This window comes from Chenopodium album, chromosome 10 (genome assembly GCF_948465745.1).
Source record: "Chenopodium album chromosome 10, dcCheAlbu1.1, whole genome shotgun sequence".
Classification (NCBI taxonomy): domain Eukaryota; kingdom Viridiplantae; phylum Streptophyta; class Magnoliopsida; order Caryophyllales; family Amaranthaceae; genus Chenopodium; species Chenopodium album.
This window is the reverse complement of record NC_137843.1, coordinates 42,022,371-42,040,491: the sequence shown is the minus strand read 5'-3', so window position 1 is coordinate 42,040,491 and position 18,121 is coordinate 42,022,371. Positions and strand designations below refer to the sequence as shown.

The window sequence follows — 18,121 nt, the reverse complement described above, 5'->3', positions numbered from 1 at the left end:
CGAGAGAAGCGCATGATTTGCTGTATTATCTACCAAAATATCGATGTGTGGTAAAGGGAAATCGTCCTTTGGACTTGCCTTATTTAGATCTCGATAGTCGACACACATTCGAACTCTACCATCTTTTTTCGGAACCGGGACGACATTGGCGACCCATTCGGGGTATTTAGATACCCTGATTAAACCTGCAGTTATTTGTTTTTGCACTTCTTCTTTTATTTTAAAAGCTACGTCGGGTTTCATTCGACGTAACTTTTGTTTTACAGGTTTCATTCCTGGAATTAATGGTATTGTGTGTTGAGCTATCTCTCTATTAATGCCCGGCATATCTTCGTATGACCAAGCGAATACATCAATAAGTTCTTTAAGTAGATTAATTAAATCGGTTCTTTCGTCTTTATTTAGTGTTAGTCCGACTTTAACTTCTCTTTTAATGGTTGGATCTTTTGAGATGTCAACCGTTTCTGTATCCTCAATTATTGGTGTCTTGTTTTCAAGTGTTTCCATTGCTTTAATTATTTCTGTATCATTTTCATCATTAGTTAAGCAATGCTCGTCATCTTCAGATAAAGAAAAACAAGAAGAATACGGGGAAGAAGACATATTATTGAATTCAGAAATCATTACATTAAATAAGGAAATGTCCGTTGGGACTTGATGGCTAACTATCCTAGGAGTAGAAATAGAAGGCGAGGGTGCTACAACTAAAGGTTTGGAAGACTCAATAGGGGAAGACTCAGACTCTAACTCTGACGATTCTTCGAACATTGGTCCTTGTCCTGTAATTACTAAAATCTTCTTTCCATTTGTAGTGGTTATCTTCACTGTCTTACGCCATCCACGCTCTTGATCTTCTATCGGAGTGATAAACTCCGAGGGATCAAAGCCTTCACTTTGGAGAACCGTTTGAATGAGTGAAGAATCATCTTCCGCGTATCTTGGCTCATTCTTTTCTCTTCCAAAGAGGAGTCCCATGACATTAAAGTCAAAGCAAGGAGGTGCCTTCTCCTTATAAATTGGAGTTGGGATCTCGTCTAGGAAGCAACAATCCAAAAAGATCTCGAACCCGGGTTGTCTTATGCCATCTACAACGAAAGGTTCAGGAAATTCATGACAAGGATAATCCTCCCCTTCTCTTATAAATTGTCCATTTAAGGTGAGAGGATATTGATCCATGGGTATCTCCCTCTTTTGTGCACGAGCATTCCTTCGTGCTCTTGATTTCTCCTGGGCCCACTTAAGGTCTTCACGAGTTGGTTCAAAACCAAGTCCGGAAGTATCCAATTTAGGGAGGCCAGGTAGTCCCATATGTTTAGCTATTCATTTCTTCTTTCCTAGAGTCATTCCAGGAAAGTGTCCTTGTTTTCTCAGAATAGCATTAGTTGTCATATTTGAGTGGAGGTCGTAATGAAGAGGGGTCCTTTCGTCTTCCTCTATTAAGGAGACCTCTTCGCTAAAGCCCCACAAATCTTCATCTTTCTCATCATGCTCCACATTAATTAATGGACTTTCTACTGTTTTGATCCTCATGGATGAAGCATCAATGGTAATTGGAATTCCTCCAACTATGGCCTTTATTTGTTGATGAAGAGATGAAGGGACGGCATTTAAATCATGAAGCCAAGGGCGTCCCAATAGCAAGTTAAAGGATGCCTTGATATCCACTACTTGAAATATGGTGGCATGCTCAATTGCACCCGCCGTTATATTCATGGTAATTGTTCCTAGTGCTTGACGGCGTGAGTTATCATAAGCTCTTATGCCTTGAGTTGATGGGGATAAATCCTCATCTCTTATTCCTAACATTCTTGCAGTTCTAAGTGGGCACACATTAATGGCTAAACCATTATCCACAAGAGTCATAGGAACGTTCATCCTCTTGCATATCACTGTGAGATTTAGAGCTTTATTGTGTTTGTCACCTTCCGGTGGTAGATCCTTATCCGAAAAGGTGACTAAGTTGATTGGACTTGGGAGATCACTCGTGAGGAAGTTAGCAAGTCCCTCAGGAGTAGTGTCTGAATCTATGCCTACTTTAGCCAAAGCATCCATAACTGCAACCCTATGCTCCCGGGATGTAGCTAAGAGCTTCCACACATTCATTTCCAGCTTAGTCTTTTTTAACTGCTTGACAACATCGTTGTCTTCTATGATAGGCATAGGAATTTGCTGGATAGTAGGTATAGGTTGTGTTGAAATGGGAGGTTGTATTCTCCCGGGCCTGGTGAGGACATCTATGGGCGAATCTTCCTCGTCCCAAATGTCACTTACTGGGTATATTATTGATAGAGGAGTTTCTTCAATATCCTTAAGGTAAACGTCCTCATCATCACTGTCCCACACTCCATTAATTGTAGCATCTTGTGGAAGTTGAACCAGTTTCTTTTCATCAATCAAACGTTGAACCAAGTCTTTGAACTTGAAGCAGTGTCTATTGTATGTCCCCCTGATTGATGATATGAACAATAGTATTTGTCCATCCTTTTTAATGACTCAAATGGTCTTGGTTCGAGAGGTTGAATTTTGCCATTTTCGGAGAGCATTTTAAACATATTAGCGTACGACGTCCCAATTGGAGTATAACTTTTATTATTTTTCCTGGGAGTGTCAATCACTTGGAGAGAAAAAGGTTTCTTTTTCTTGGGTGGAGGTCTACTTTTAAGTAACTCATTTTTCTCTCTTATAGCCTCAAAGGTTTGTGATAGCAACTTGTACATTTCTGACAATATCGATGTCAACGCCAAAACTTCTTGCTTAGTTGCAGGTTCTTGGCCATGGAATTCGAGAGCATCTTCGAAGATTTCTTCTTCAATGGTCTCGATAGGCTCTATGAGGCTAGGTGGGTCCACTTGATTTTCTTCGTCGGAAATAGCCAAAGAATCTGACAGCGGTGCGGTGTTGATGCTTGGCTTCTTGCTTGCAGGGGGCAATGGGAGCTTGTTACTATCGATCAAGTCTTGAATAGCTTCTTTTAGCCTCCAACAATTTTCCGTAGGATGACCCCTACCTTGGTGATATTTGCAATGTGCATTTGGGTTCCAGCTAGCCGTTCTCCTTTCGACAGGTGGGTCCCCGAATGGTCCAATGGGAATTATAAGACCTTTTGCATGTAAGCGGTCAAATGCGGTGTCATAACTCATACCAATAGGAGTATAATTCTTCCTAAATGGTTTCTTTTGTCCTTGATTGTTATTCATTGCCAAAACTTCATTTAGATTAAGGGTGCTAACATTGTTTGAGTGGGTGGATTTGGATGAAGAAGGATTGTCGTTCTTCTTATTTTTCCAGCCACTATTTGAGTTATTATTAGCAGCTTTTTGTTTAGTGAGGTCATCTTCAATATTAATCCCAATATCATAGATAGCCTTAAAGGTGTTTAGATTGCTTTGGTACCTAAGGTGTTTAGAATATTTTTCTTGGAGGTTCTTAATGAACATCCTGACAGATTCTTTCTCACTAGGTACTTCAACCATTTTTGCAATAGTTTCCCTCCATTTATTAAAGAAGGAGGTGAAACCTTCATTTTCTTTTTGCTTTAGCATTTCTAGCTCTCTATGATCGGTTTCAATTTGTATATTGCATTTATACCTTTCAATGAAAGCACTTACAATAGATTACCAACTAGAGGTCTTTTCTTTATCAAGTGAAAAGTACCACTGTTGACATACAGCTTCTAAAGATAATGAAAATACAGAGTGAAATGCTTTTCTATCTATCCCCTTAATGTTCATTACAGTTTCAAAAGCTCTTAAATGAAAATAAGGGTTATCCATAGCCTTAAATTTAGGGATGTCATTGGGATTGAACTTCTATGGGAGAAGGTCCTTATCCACCGAGACCCCTTGGGAGCTAATCTCTTGGAATCTAAAGTCGTTGGACAGCTTGCCCAATCTTTCCTGGATTAGGTCCATTTGTTTCTGTTTTTCAGGATTACTTATTTGTAGCGATAGGTTTTGTAACATCTCAGCCAAGTTGGCTACCTGTCCCTTGACCTCATTAAGTTCTTCTTGACTAGCCATTACCTTCTTAGCTTTCCTTTTCCTACTAATTAGTTTGTCAAAAAGTAAGACTTGAACAAAAGTGTTGTCCTTGATTAAACGCCCTTCTTTTCTTGTCCACGCGCTGTAAGTTAAACCATATTTGTTTTAATACTTGACTCTAATTGACTTGACTTTATGGTTGTTAAAAAAATAAGAAGAATAGGCAAAAATGGGGTATTTATTTTAAGGGAAATTTTAATGAAGTTTTAATGAAGTTTTAAAATTGGAGGATTAATATCCGACTTACCCCCCTAAAAAAAATGACGGAAAACACGCATTCAAGACTCTTTAGACATGGTCATAATGTGACAAACATGTTATGTGTGTGCTTTATGTGTGTGTGAGTGACGTGCTTTGACTCTTAGTGTATGACCATTAAACTTTAAGTGCCTAAACTCAATTAAAGACTTAAACATGGTTTGAACCATTAATAAATTGATAAACCGATTAGTAGACTGTGAATTAGACTCGTCGTGATGACTCGAGCAAGAAAACTGGACTGTCGCTAAAACAACAGGATTGTCGCCACTGTTTAGAGCCTGTCGCCAGACGACAAAATTGTCGCCGGGCGACAGACACTAAACTGCAGCGCCACAGTCCAACTTTCTGTGCCATTGCTGGGACATTAATCTGGACTGTTTCCAGTAATTTTACTCTTAATGGACATGCCTAAAGTCGTGCTAAGTCGAATTGATTAATTTATTAGCCTTTAATTAATTCAAAATTAATTAATTAGACAAAGTCCTTTTAGTCATTAGTCAATTTAATTAGTCTTTAACACAAGTCAAACAAACGGCTAACACACATATAATATATACAAGCAAGGGTGCACAAGTAGTTCACATAGTCACAATATGAGTTTGCAACCTAACCATGGCTCTAGTTCTCTAAAGTTCGAGGATATGGGTTAAGTCAAAAAGGTCCATGGTTATGAATCCATATGCATTGCACACAAGCCTACCGGGAGGGTTGGAGCGAATGGACAGGATTCCGCGAGTTCGTGATGAAATCGAACTCGACTCCATGGTTTGGTGGATTCACAAACTTTGCACGTACCCAAATCTGAACTTTGCACATGATAGTGGGATATTCCATTGGGAAGGTGAAGTAGGAACCCCCAGAGGGTTATTTCCATATGTAGAACACATATGGGTTCAGAAAAGTGAGAAAAGGACTCAATCAATAAGCAAAATCAAGCCAACAATGCTAGAAATGCTCAAAGCAAGAAGGCAGACCCCTGGCTCGGTATTGGAAGAACTTGGCGCCAGACTAATGGGACTGTTGCCGCAAAAAACCTTATGTCGCCAAGCGACAGAACTGTCGCCAGGCGACAGAAACTTTTTACGGGCGACAAGCCCTGTTTTCTAGACGCTAGTTCCTACATGCCTTGGCAAGTTTCTGTGTTCTTTGAATTTTCCAGATTTCGCATCATCTTTTCGATTCTAGTCATGAAAGATATTTCTCAAATTTCCTACGTGTAAAATTCCTATGGATTGACTCATGGGGTGCTCCCATGAGGACCTTTTAATGCATATGACAATAATGTTAATCAAATCACGCACATGAAATACTTAGAATTTTTCGAGTCTCATCCGCTCATTCTAAATAATTGCCAAAATTAAATAAATTTCAGGAATATAAATAGAAATCCTCCCCAGTGGAGTCGCCAAAAACTGTAGGGAATATTTCAAGCATTATGATAACCCCAAACTTGAACCCCACTGTGATCATACACTAAAGTACGGTGGCGTTCCAAAGGGAAAGACAAAGAGCAAAAAGAATCGCCAACAAGTTTTAGGAACTTGTAAACCCAAAAGACAATCCAAAAGGACCATCAACTCCATAAGGTCTTGAACCAAACAGGGTCCGGGGATGAGGGTACGAATCCAATCTACAAAAGAAAGGACCCGCCCTATAAAATAGGTCTCTACTTTGTTCTGCTCGTATTCATGTGCGCTTTTCGAATAACATACAAACATTATATTAAACCTACCCTGCTTATCTATGTTGGTTGAATATTAATGCACAAATAATACTATTATTGGCGATCACTTGAGTTAAAATCACATTAGCCTAAACCAAATTATTAATTATCTTATTAAGCGTGATTTCAAGTACAAATTCCCTTTAACAATCATAAAAGGTGTGATTAAGCAATAACAATAAAACATAAATAATATCAAGCAACATAATAAATCAATCAATAACAATAATGATAATAGCATGATAAGGCATAATAAAGCTTAAATATAATAGCAAGATCCTAGGCATGACAAGATTAATAACAAACTCCTAGCATGTCACTAAACAATAAAGATCAAAGCTTTAAACCTAACATGGCACTAACATGATATTAGAAAGGATAAAGGCACCCTAAACATGATACTAGAAAGCATAAAATAACATCCTAACATGATACTAGGAATATAAAACAATAATAATCATGCTTTCTACATTGAAAGAGAGTAATAAGATTACATACTTTGAAGCCTCGTACCTCTTTCTAATAACAAAATACACAAGTTAGTAAACTTCAATGAAAATAATAAAGAACAATTAAAGAATTAAATTGAAATCAAATTAAATAAAGTTTTGACTAGTTTTGGATCAAACCCTCAGAAAATATCAAACCTTTCACGTCTAGGGCGAAGGCAACTTCGAACTTGGTTAAGAGACTCTAAGTCTTGTGAATGCGGAATATTGTGTGTAAAAAAGCTAGTTTAGAAAGAGAGAGAGAAAGAAAGCATATATTGCTCAAGAGAGAATAGAGAGAATTAAGGAAGAGTTGAAGATTGTGAATGAGAGATCATGAAAGTTGATGAAGAGTTGATAATTGTGAATTGATTGTTGATTGAGAGAATTGATGGATAAAAACAGAGGTTCGGACCCTATTTATAAGGAAAAAGTCCAGAAAATCATAGAATTTGATAAGGAATAAAACTACACACTGTCGCTAACAAACCGACCTTGTCGCCAGAAATTTATCTTGTCGCCAGGCGACAGAGTATGTCGCGAGGCGACAAGCCTGTCGTTTGGCGACAGAAACAGTTTTTGCGGATTTTGTTTTTATCATATCTTTTGATCTAGAAGTCCAAATAAGTCATATAATATGTAGTTGGAAAGCTCTTGAAGTCTTCTTTCAAATGCAATTCGAATCAGATTAAAATCTTTTGTAGATAAAAAGATATGAACGAAATAGTAGGACGGGTGTCAGTTTTGGATAGAGTTTCGTATATCTTTCATATCTTTTTCGTTATAGCTCGGATTTATTATTATAATATATCATTGGAAAGATAATTTCAAGATCTATCCAACCATATAAATTTCGGATAAAATATATGAGGCACGAAAATAATATCTGACTATCTTTGAACATCATTAAATCCGAATAGAATTAGGAAAGTTTTAAAAAAGGAAAGTTTATATTCAAATCAAATTCTATGATCTTATCTTTTCAAAAAAGGATAATTAAGATATTTTAGAAACTTATAGAAGATTCTAATCAATCCTAATTAGTTTAGGAATAGGATTAAACCTTTGGACGCTCCTCATGATCATTGGGTCGTAGGTAAAATCCGGTTTGGACCCAGTTTAGTATATTGGCCATAACTTCCTCATTATTCATCGGAATTGGGCTTATAATATATCGTTGGAAAGGTCTTTTCGAGCCCCATCCAACTACACCATTATTGGACCCTTATCATGGACCAAAATAAACTGAAATGGACGTTTTTATAAAATAGAGTGGGTTTTCGAAAACAGAAAGAAGAGAATTTTAACAAAAACTAACCGCATCACTTGACTTTTCAACCACTTTCACTTCATTCGATCATGGTTCGACGCGAAAGGTATTCATCACTGGGTTTGGTTTTGGGGAGACACAAATGGGTGTCTACAGAAGCCCCCACTTTGACTGAGTTTGGAGAAACTTAGGTTTCGAAAACGAAAGTCAAAGTATCGATAGGGACGGAGAATGATTCAAAACGTTCTGCGATTCCAAATCATTCTTATAACGCCGATACCTGCAAACCAATCATTAGTTAAAACAGATAAAAGATTTAAGAAACGCGTATCTTGCACCGTCGAGCACACGTCTCTGAAAGTAACCATTTTGCTGTTGCTTGTGATAACCTCCACTGTGCCTCGTGAACGCCATCGTTGAAGATAACCATATGTCGTCGCCTTCAATATTCTTGGTGACAATCCTCCACAGTATTTCGGGAACATCGTCGAAAATAACTGTATGCCGTCATCTTCAGGGTTGTGGCCGTACGTCGCCACGGCAGTGCATCGCCGCTATAGACAATCTCTTCTTTACCTTGAGGGACCATCGAAGGTGACCTTACTTCGCCATCTCCAAGATTTTTGACAACTCTCCACATCCTAGGGAACGCTGTCTATCATTGCTGCTACATCTCGAGCTTTACCTTAAATCATGGTGACAACTTTCACAATCTTAGCGAATGTCGTCAAAGACCGCCTCATCACGAACCGCTCTTCTCAAATATAGGTGACAACCTCCACAATCTTAGCGAATGTTGTCGAAGACCGCCTCATCACGAACCGCTCTTCTCAAATCTAGGTGACAACCTCCACAATCTTAGCGAATGTTGTCGAAGACCGCCTCATCACGAACCGCTCTTCTCAAATCTAGGTGACAACCTCCACAATCTTAGCGAATGTTGTCGAAGACCGCCTCATCACAAACCGCTCTTCTCAAATATAAGTGACAACTTCCACAATCTTAGCGGACATTGTCGAAGATCGCCCATCTCGTGCTATCCTCTCAAATCTTGATGACAACTTCCACAATCTTAGCGAAGGTCGTCGAAGATTGCCCATCTCGTGCTATATTCTCAAATCTTGATGACAACTTCCACAATCTTAGCGAACGTCGTCGAAGATTGCCCATCTCGTGCTATCTTCTCAAATCTAGGTGATAACTTCCACAATCTTAGCGGGCGTTGTCGAAGATTGCTCATCTCGTGCTATCTTCTCAAATCTTGGTGACAACTTCCACAATCTTAGCGAGCGTTGTCGAAGATTGCTCATCTCGTGCTATCTTCTCAAATCAAGTGATAACCTTCGCAATCTTAGCGAAAGCTATCAAAGACCGCTTCATCTTGAATCGTTCTTCTCAAATAATAACCTCCCCAATCATAGTGAAAGCTATTGAAGGTCGCTTCATCTCAAACCGTCCTTCTTAAATCCAAGCAATAGACTCTTTTTAATCTTAAAGCCCCCTGTTGAAGGCTCCGTCATCTCGAATCTTCAAATCTTCTTCCATCCTAGGAATTGAAATCGTTGTGAACCGTTATTTTGGTGCTTGCGATGAGCCAATACTTAGGCGCTTTAAGCTAAGTGAGACGATCTTTTGTCAGGTCGATCACTTATTGTTGATTGTAATCGAGCCGATTACTAAATCATGTCAAATTGCTTATAGAGGCTAACTGGCGTACCAAGGAACCCAAAATTGCTGAGCCAGGTCTATATGACCACATCATGAAGCCACGTGACCTGTCGCTGCACCAGCGCAAGCCAAAAGTGCCTGTCGCCGCGATATCGCTCCGAACTTTCAATTTGGTCGTTTCCTTACAACCAAATCTGCTCAAATCTTTTGCAAATTAAGGCTCTTCATCTCCATATAATTTTGCTCAAACTTCTCTCATCTTGGAAAAGTTTCATACATCTATATTCGCAGTTTTTCGAAAAAATCCGGGAATATTCTTGCTCGCTGGAATGTACCTGCATCTATATTTCAGACTATAGGACTTTGCTCATCTTTTATTATCTTAGGGTTGACCTAAGGCTTAGTGTTGCTTGACTCATTAATTTGACATGACTTAACTCAAATTGTTTGACACATGTGGCTTGGCATGACTTAAGGTGTGAAATTTGACTTAATGATGACTCAACTGCGTGTGACTCGTGTGTGCACTCGACTCGATGTGTACATAACTCAAAAACAAAAATTTTCCGTCATTTTTGTGGAGGGTACCGAATTTCTCCCGAAAAAGAAAGACGCGAAAAAGAATCGAAGTGTTAAATGGTGCATGTTGAATGAGCTTAATCAAGTATATGCATTTGATACTATCCCTCAAGGTATAAGGATTAATTCATCCTAAACTATCTTAGTTGACTCAATTATGAAAGTATTTAGGTAACTTAGGCACGGAGGCTAAGTACTTCATACTTTGATACAATGATGATTATAAGTGATGAGTGATATGTGATTTTGACAAAGCATGCTTCAACGTTATGCTAAGACTTCATGACAAAGGGTTCCTAATTGGAAGTCTATTTGGTCATGTATCTGTGATGTGTGTGAAAGTGACACTAAAGTTAGGCTGCAAAGGCTAAGTGTATGGAAAGGTATTATTTGATAAGAGTCAAATAATGATGACTCTTAGGCTAGGTAGGCTAATGATGTAAGGATCAAGCCCCCAAGTCTAGCTCTAAGTAAATAGGGATTAGCATTGGAAATCCCTTGATATGATCATGGTGTAAGTGTGTGAATGTGAAAATGAATGCATCTTTATTATGGCCGCACCTCAATATGAGGTTGCCTACGTATCCGTTAGGAATCAGGCCAAACGTAGCTCTAGCCGAACCTCGCACAAGTGTGTGTATACCTCAAAAAGGTCTTTTTATGGGTTGTAACGTGGTTAGGCTAAAGGTTAGAGAAGAAAGGGATAAAGGCTCAAGACCCTGAATAAGCCCCCCAAGGTGTGCAACCTTGCTTTTGAATCTTTGTATTTTTATGCTTGAGGTTTTTTCTCACTTTTGAGCTTTCTTTCTTTTTTTTTTATTTTTTGCTCTTTTCTTTTTTTGCTTTTGCATTTTTTTATTTTTATAAGTGTGGGCAATCCCGATCATGCGGTCTATCACTCACTTGGCATTCATGTTTCTCAGGCACGGTACCGAGCACTCGATAAGAGACGCAATCTGAGACATGTTCTTATCAAAGATATTTTTATACCCAAGACATTGGAACACTTGCCCTTTTGTACACTTTTATTTATATTTTTTAGTTTATTCTTTTGAGATCACTCAAGCTTATGTATTTAGAACTTGCATAAGTTACACACCATCCCATCCCAAGGTTAGGTAAATATGGGTTGAAAAATGAAAGGTCTATCGTTAGACGAGGCTCAAAGTGATTTATCAAGAAAAGGATTATATATTTAAAGGGTGAGAGATATGATATGGCTACAAGGGGTGCCTTAAATCATTGGTATACCTTGTGCTTAATTCGGCGATTTTTTTTTATTATTTTTTTTTTTTTTGGCAATGCAATGCAATGATCATATTCAAGAAAATAAAATGCTCATTTTATTAAAAGGAAAAAAGTAAAAAAAAACCTATGTAATAAATCTAAGGTAGACAAAGGGTGCCTATGCTAGACTTATTGGGGAAAGGTTTGAAAATAAGAAGAAGAAAGCATGAAATCTTAGTGAGAAGCTTGTCTTGTATTTTGTCTCATCATTACTTTTTTTTTTTTGTCAATCATATGACTCAAACTTGATTCGACATGCATAGATGGGAAAAGATCATGAAAGAATGAAGGGAATGATATGTGTGGAGAAAGTATGTGGAGAGTGGAAAGATGATGTGGATGGAAGAATATGGAAGAAAGTATGTGGAGAATAAGGAAGAAGATGTAGATGAAGAAATAGGAATAGAATTAGGAATAGAATGGACCCCCACTCAAATGACGGAAAAATCGACTCATGCATGAACCTAAGACATGGTCATGGTAACATGTACAAAGTGTGTGCTAAGACTAGTGAGTGTAGGTGAAATTTTAAGACTTGTGTCATGACCATGTGGCTAGACTATGTGACTAGACTTAAGCAAAGACTAAATTAAGACTTCACGTATGTGCATTAAACTGGACAGGCTGTAGTATTTTAGTCATAACTTTTAATCTGTGACTCTGATTGGGATGAAACCAACGCCAAATTAAAGATAAAACTCGGGGCTACAGATCCATAGGTTATACGACTCGTGATTCTTTCTAGAACTCCGGCTATGACCAAAACAAGTTGACGCATGTGCAGTATGCGGGAATAAAAATCCGGGTTGACTTAAAGGAACTATGACTCGACTTTAGGCTTATTCATTAGTTCAAATTAATTAATTAATTAATTAAACAAGGTCTTTGACTCTTAATGTATGACCATTGGACTTTAAGTGCCTAAACTCAATTAAAGACTTAAACATGGTTTGAACCATTAACAAACTGATTAATCCGATTAGTAGACTGTTAATTAGACTCGTCGTGATGACTCGAGCAAAAGAAAACTGGACTGTCGCTAAAACAACAGGACTGTCGCCACTGTTTAGAGCCTGTCGCCAGACGACAAAATTGTCGCCAGGCGACAGACACTAGACTGCAGCGCCACAGTCCAAATTCCTGCGCCATTGCTGGAACATTAATCTGGACTGTTTCCAGTAATTTTACTCTAAATGGACATGCCTAAAGTTGTACTAAGTCGAATTGATTAATTTATTAGCCTTGAATTAATTCAAAATTAATTAATTAATTAGACAAAGTCCTTTTAGTCATTAGTCAATTTATTTAGTCTTAATCACAGGTCAAACAAACGGTTAGCACATATATAATAAATACAAGCAAGGGTGCACAAGTAGTTCACATAGTCACAAGATGAGTTTGCAACCTAACCATGGCTCTAGTTCTCTAAAGTTCGAGGATATGGGTTAAGTCAAAAAGGTCCATGGTTAAGAATCCATATGCATTGCACACAAGCCTACCGGGAGGGTTGGAGCGAATGGACAGGATTCCGCGAGTGCGAGATGAAATCGGACTCGACTCCATGGTTTGGTGGATTCACAAACATTACACGTACCCAAATCTGAACTTTGCACATGATCGTGGGATATTCCATTGGGCAGGTGAAGCAGGAACCCCCAGAGGGTTATTTCCATATGTAGAACACATATGGGTTCAGAAAAGTGAGAAAATGACTCAATCAATAAGCAAAATCGAGCCAACAACACTAGAAATGGTCAAAGCAAGAAGACAGACCCCTGGCTCGGTATTGGAAGAACTTGGCGCCAGACTACAGGGACTGTCGCCGCAAAAAAGCTTCTGTCGCCAGGCGACAGAAACTTTTTACGGGCGACAAGCCCTGTTTTCTAGACGCTAGTTCCTACATGCCTTGGCAAGTTTCTGTGTTCTTCGAATTTTCCAGATTTCGCATCATCTTTTCGATTCTAGTCATGAAAGATATGTCTCAAATTTCCTACGTGTAAAATTCCTATGGATTGACTCATGGGGTACTCCCATGAGGACCTTTTAATGCATATGACAATAATGTTAATCAAATTACGCACATGAAATACTTAGAATTTTTCAAGTCTCATCCGCTCATTCTAAATAATTGCCAAAATTAAATAAATTTCAGGAATATAAATAGAAATCCTCCCCAGTGGAGTCGCCAAAAACTGTAGGGAATATTTCAAGCATTACGATAACCCCAAACTTGAACCCCACTGTGATCATACACTAAAGTACGGTGGCGTTCCAAAGGGAAAGACAAAGCGCAAAAAGAGTCGCCAACAAGTTTTAGGAACTTGTAAACCCAAAAGACAATCCAAAAGGACCATCAACTACTCCATAAGGTCTTGAACCAAATAGGGTCCGGGGATGAGGGTACGAATCCAATCTACAAAAGAAAGGACCCGCCCTATAAAATAGGCCTCTACTTTGTTCTGCTCGTATTCATGTGCGCTTTTCGAATAACATACAAACATTATATTGAACCTAACCTGTTTATCTATGTTGGTTGAATATTAATGCACAAATAATACTATTATTGGCGATCACTTGAGTTAAAATCACATTAGCCTAAACCAAATTATTAATTATCTTATTAAGCGTGATTTCAAGTACAAATTCCCTTTAACAATCATAAAAGGTGTGATTAAGCAATAACAATAAAACATAAATAATATCAAGCAACATAATAAATCAATAACAATAATGATAATAGCATGATAAGGCATAATAAAGCTTAAATATAATAGCAAGATCCAAGGCATGACAAGATTAATAACAAACTCCTAGCATGTCACTAAACAATAAAGATCAAAACTTTAAACCTAACATGGCACTAACATGATATTAGAAAGGATAAAGGCACCCTAAACATGATACTAGAAAGCATAAAATAACATCCTAACATGATACTAGGAATATAAAACAATAATAATCATGCTTTCTACATTGAAAGAGAGTAATAAGATTACATACTTTGAAGCCTCGTACCTCTTTCTAATAACAAAATACACAAGTTAGTAAACTTCAATGAAAATAATAAAGAACAATTAAAGAATTAAATTGAAATCAAATTAAATAAAGTTTTGACTAGTTTTGGACCAAACCCTCAGAAAATATCAAACATTTCACGTCTAGGGCGAAGGCAACTTCGAACTTGGTTCAGAGACTCTAAGTCTTGTGAATGCGGAATATTGTGTGTAAAAAAGCTAGTTTAGAAAGAGAGAGAGAAAGAAAGCATATATTGCTCAAGAGAGAATAGAGAGAATTAAGGAAGAGTTGATGATTGTGAATAAGAGATCATGAAAGTTGATGAAGAGTTGATAATTGTGAATTGATTGTTGATTGAGAGAATTGATGGATAAAAACAGAGGTTCGGACCCTATTTATAAGGAAAAAGTCCAGAAAATCATAGAATTTGATAAGAAATAAAACTACACGCTGTCTCTAACAAACCGACCTTTTCGCCAGAAATTTATCTTGTCGCCAGGCGACAGAGTCTGTCGCGAGGCGACAAGCCTGTCGTTTGGCGACAGAAACAGTTTTTGCGGATTTTGTTTTTATCATATCTTTTGATCTAGAAGTCCAAATAAGTCATATAATATGTCGTTGGAAAGATCTTGAAGTATACTTTTAAATGCAATTCGAATCAGATTAAAATCTTTTGTAGATAAAAAGATATGGACGAAATAGTAGGACGGGTGTCAGTTTTGGATAGAGTTTCGTATATCTTTCATATCTTTTTCGTTATAGCTCGGATTTATTATTATAATATATCATTGGAAAGATAATTTCAAGATCTATCCAACCATATAAAATTCGGATAAAATATATGAGGCACGAAAATAATATCTGACTATCTTTGAACATCTTTAAATCCGAATAGAATTAGGAAAGTTTTAAAAAAAGAAAGTTTATATTCAAATCAAATTCTATGATCTTATCTTTTCAAAAAAGGATAATTAAGATATTTTAGAAACTTATAGAAGATTCTAATCAATCCTAATTAGTTTAGGAATAGGATTAAACCTTTGGACCCTCCTCATGATCATTGGGTCGTAGGTAAAATCCGGTTTGGACCTAGTTTAGTATTTTGGCCATAACTTCCTCATTATTCATCGGAATTGGGCTTATAATATATCGTTGGAAAGGTATTTTCGAGCCCCATCCAAATACACCATTATTGGACCCTTATCATGGACCAAAATAAACTGAAATGGACGTTTTTATAAAATAGAGTGGGTTTTCGAAAACAGAAAGAAGAGAATTTTAACAAAAACTAACCGCATCACTTGACTTTTCAACCACTTTCACTTCATTCGATTATGGTTCGACGCGAAAGGTATTCATCACTGGGTTTGGTTTTGGGGAGACACAAATGGGTGTCTACAGGCGCGTGTTCGCATTAGTAGATTTTTAATCATCGTTTAAGTTTGTTTAGTTTAGGATTCTTGTTTAATATAAATACTTTTCCGTTAAGCAAGTTTAGTATCTTTTTTTTTAGACTCTTTTTTTACCTTCTCCTTTAGACTTTCTCTCTCTACTTAGATTATTTTTTCTCTCTACAACTTTGTTCTTAATTCAACTCTTTAATTCCGATTACTTTGGTAACGATTTCTTCTTCTTTAATCTCAGCTATTTACTTTATTTCTTTCATCATGTCTCCTTTAATTGCTTTGATTAGTTTAGTTTTAATTATGTCTGAGTAGTTTTCTTTCTAGGGTTTATGGGGATCCATAAATAATATGAAGGGGTAATTTAGTGTTGTTGATTGTCAATGCTTGATTAATTTCCTATTGAGTGGAAAGAGCTCTCCTAACTTAAGTTTCTTGAAAACGGAGTAAGGCATGATGCTAACACTAGCACCAAGATCACAAAAGGCATTTTGAAACAATTTTCCATTAATATTGCAAGGAATGGATAAAGGCACTACAACACTCCCCCAAACTCACAAGTTCAACTACATTGCAATCTCTCTTACTACTCAAGATTTCCTTAAGAAATTTAGAATAATTAGGCATTTCCCCAAAACATCGGTGAAAGGAATAGAAAGATGAATCTTCCTAAGCATCTCGATAAATCTCCCTAATTGTTCATCCAACTTATACCTATTGAACTTTTGGGGGTATGGAAGTTTTGGTTTGAAATCCTCATCTTGCTTCCTCTCTTTCTCTTTTGTCTCCTCATTAAAACTCTTACTCGTCTTGCTAGACTCAACACTCTTCTTTTTCTCTTGAACTTCCTCTTCGCTCACACTCCTTGACACCTTGTCTCATTTTCCTCGCTTGAGTCACTCCTCTTCTCATCCTAGAAACTCTCTCTTCAAGCACTCTCCCACTCCTTGTGGTAATAGAATAAACGGGTTTCTTAGGATCAACTCCTTGAGAAGGCAATGAAGAAGGGTTAGCACAATCTTTCAAGGTATTGGCTAGTTGAGTGATTTGGGTCTCAAGCATCTTGTTATGTGTCATCATTTCATTGAACTTCTTGTCACTTACCGCCATGTAAGTGTTCAAAATTTTTGTTTGATTTTCAATGAACTCCTCTAAGGTAGTCTTGGAAGATGGGGGTTGAGCATAGGAATTATCACCATTGCCTTGAGGTCTTGGAGCAAATCCGGGTGGGGGTCCCCTTTGATTGTTGTTTTGAAAATTGCCCCTATTTTGATTGTTCCAATTACCTCGGCCTTGATTATTGCCATAATTTTGGTGTTGGCCACCAAAGCCATGAGATTGGCCTTGATTTCCATACCATTGGCCTTGGTTTTGAATACTATAACCTTGATTGTTATAGTTACCTCAGAAACCTTGATTTCCTTGGTTCCTATAACCACCATTGTTGTAGTTATCAAAACTCCCTTGTTGGTGAGCATTCTTAGTCCTAAAATTCCTTAGACCTTCAAATTTTTGTCCATTGTTATTGTTGGAAACAAAATTAACTTGCTCACAATCATTGTTTTCAACATCATCACAATTCTCAAAAGCATGTGGACAACTAGAAGAGTCATGGTCATATGACCCACAAACATCACAAAAGACACATCCACTTGGCATATTACTTGAAGTAGAAGGAGGAGTAGAGCTAGAAGATGTACCTCTCCCCTTAATGTGGGAAGGGAGACTAGGTGTAATTGAAGAGGCACTCTCTAGCTTGGCCTTGATTAATGTCATCTTTTTCCCCGAGTTTGAGATTTGGGAAGACAAGTTATTGACTGCATTGAGATGGTCAACCGAATAGACCATTGAGCTACTTTTGCTTGTAGACTCTCTCTCTCCCCCTTTTAACAATCCATGTAGTGACGAACTACATCCTCTGTGATATCAACAACTTCTTACTCGGTCTTGTTCATAATCGGGCCTCCGGCTCTGGCATCAAGACATGACTTCCCTTGGGGACTCAATCCTCCATAGAAAATTTGTATGATTTGGTAAGTCGGGATTCCATGGTGAGGACATTCTCGTTGATCCTCCTTGTATCTTACCCAAGCATCATACAAACTCTCACTAGGCTTTTGCTTAAAGCTTTAGATTAGAGTTCTTGCCTCGGCGGTCTTCTTTTGAGGGTAAAAGCGAGAAAGAAACTCTTTGGTGACTTCATCCCAAGTTCTCAAGGAATTAGGCTTCACTTCCTTATCTAGCCACTCCAAAGCTCTTCCGATTAGAGAGTATGGGAATAGCTTGAGCCTTATGAATTCTTGAGAAACCCCATTGACCTTGATTGTGTTGCAATACTTCTCAAACTCTTTGAGATGATTTAGTGGGCTTTCGTTCTTGGCACCACT

At 37.7% G+C, this 18,121-nt stretch overlaps 1 non-coding gene across 1 annotated transcript; it reads left to right on the top strand.

Moving 5' to 3' along the window:
- Window positions 1–17,777: 17,777 nt before the first annotated feature.
- Window positions 17,778–17,883, top strand: LOC145565898 (small nucleolar RNA R71). Its single transcript, XR_014095255.1, has one exon. It is a non-coding gene; the product is annotated as a small nucleolar RNA R71 (small nucleolar RNA).
- Window positions 17,884–18,121: the final 238 nt, after the last annotated feature.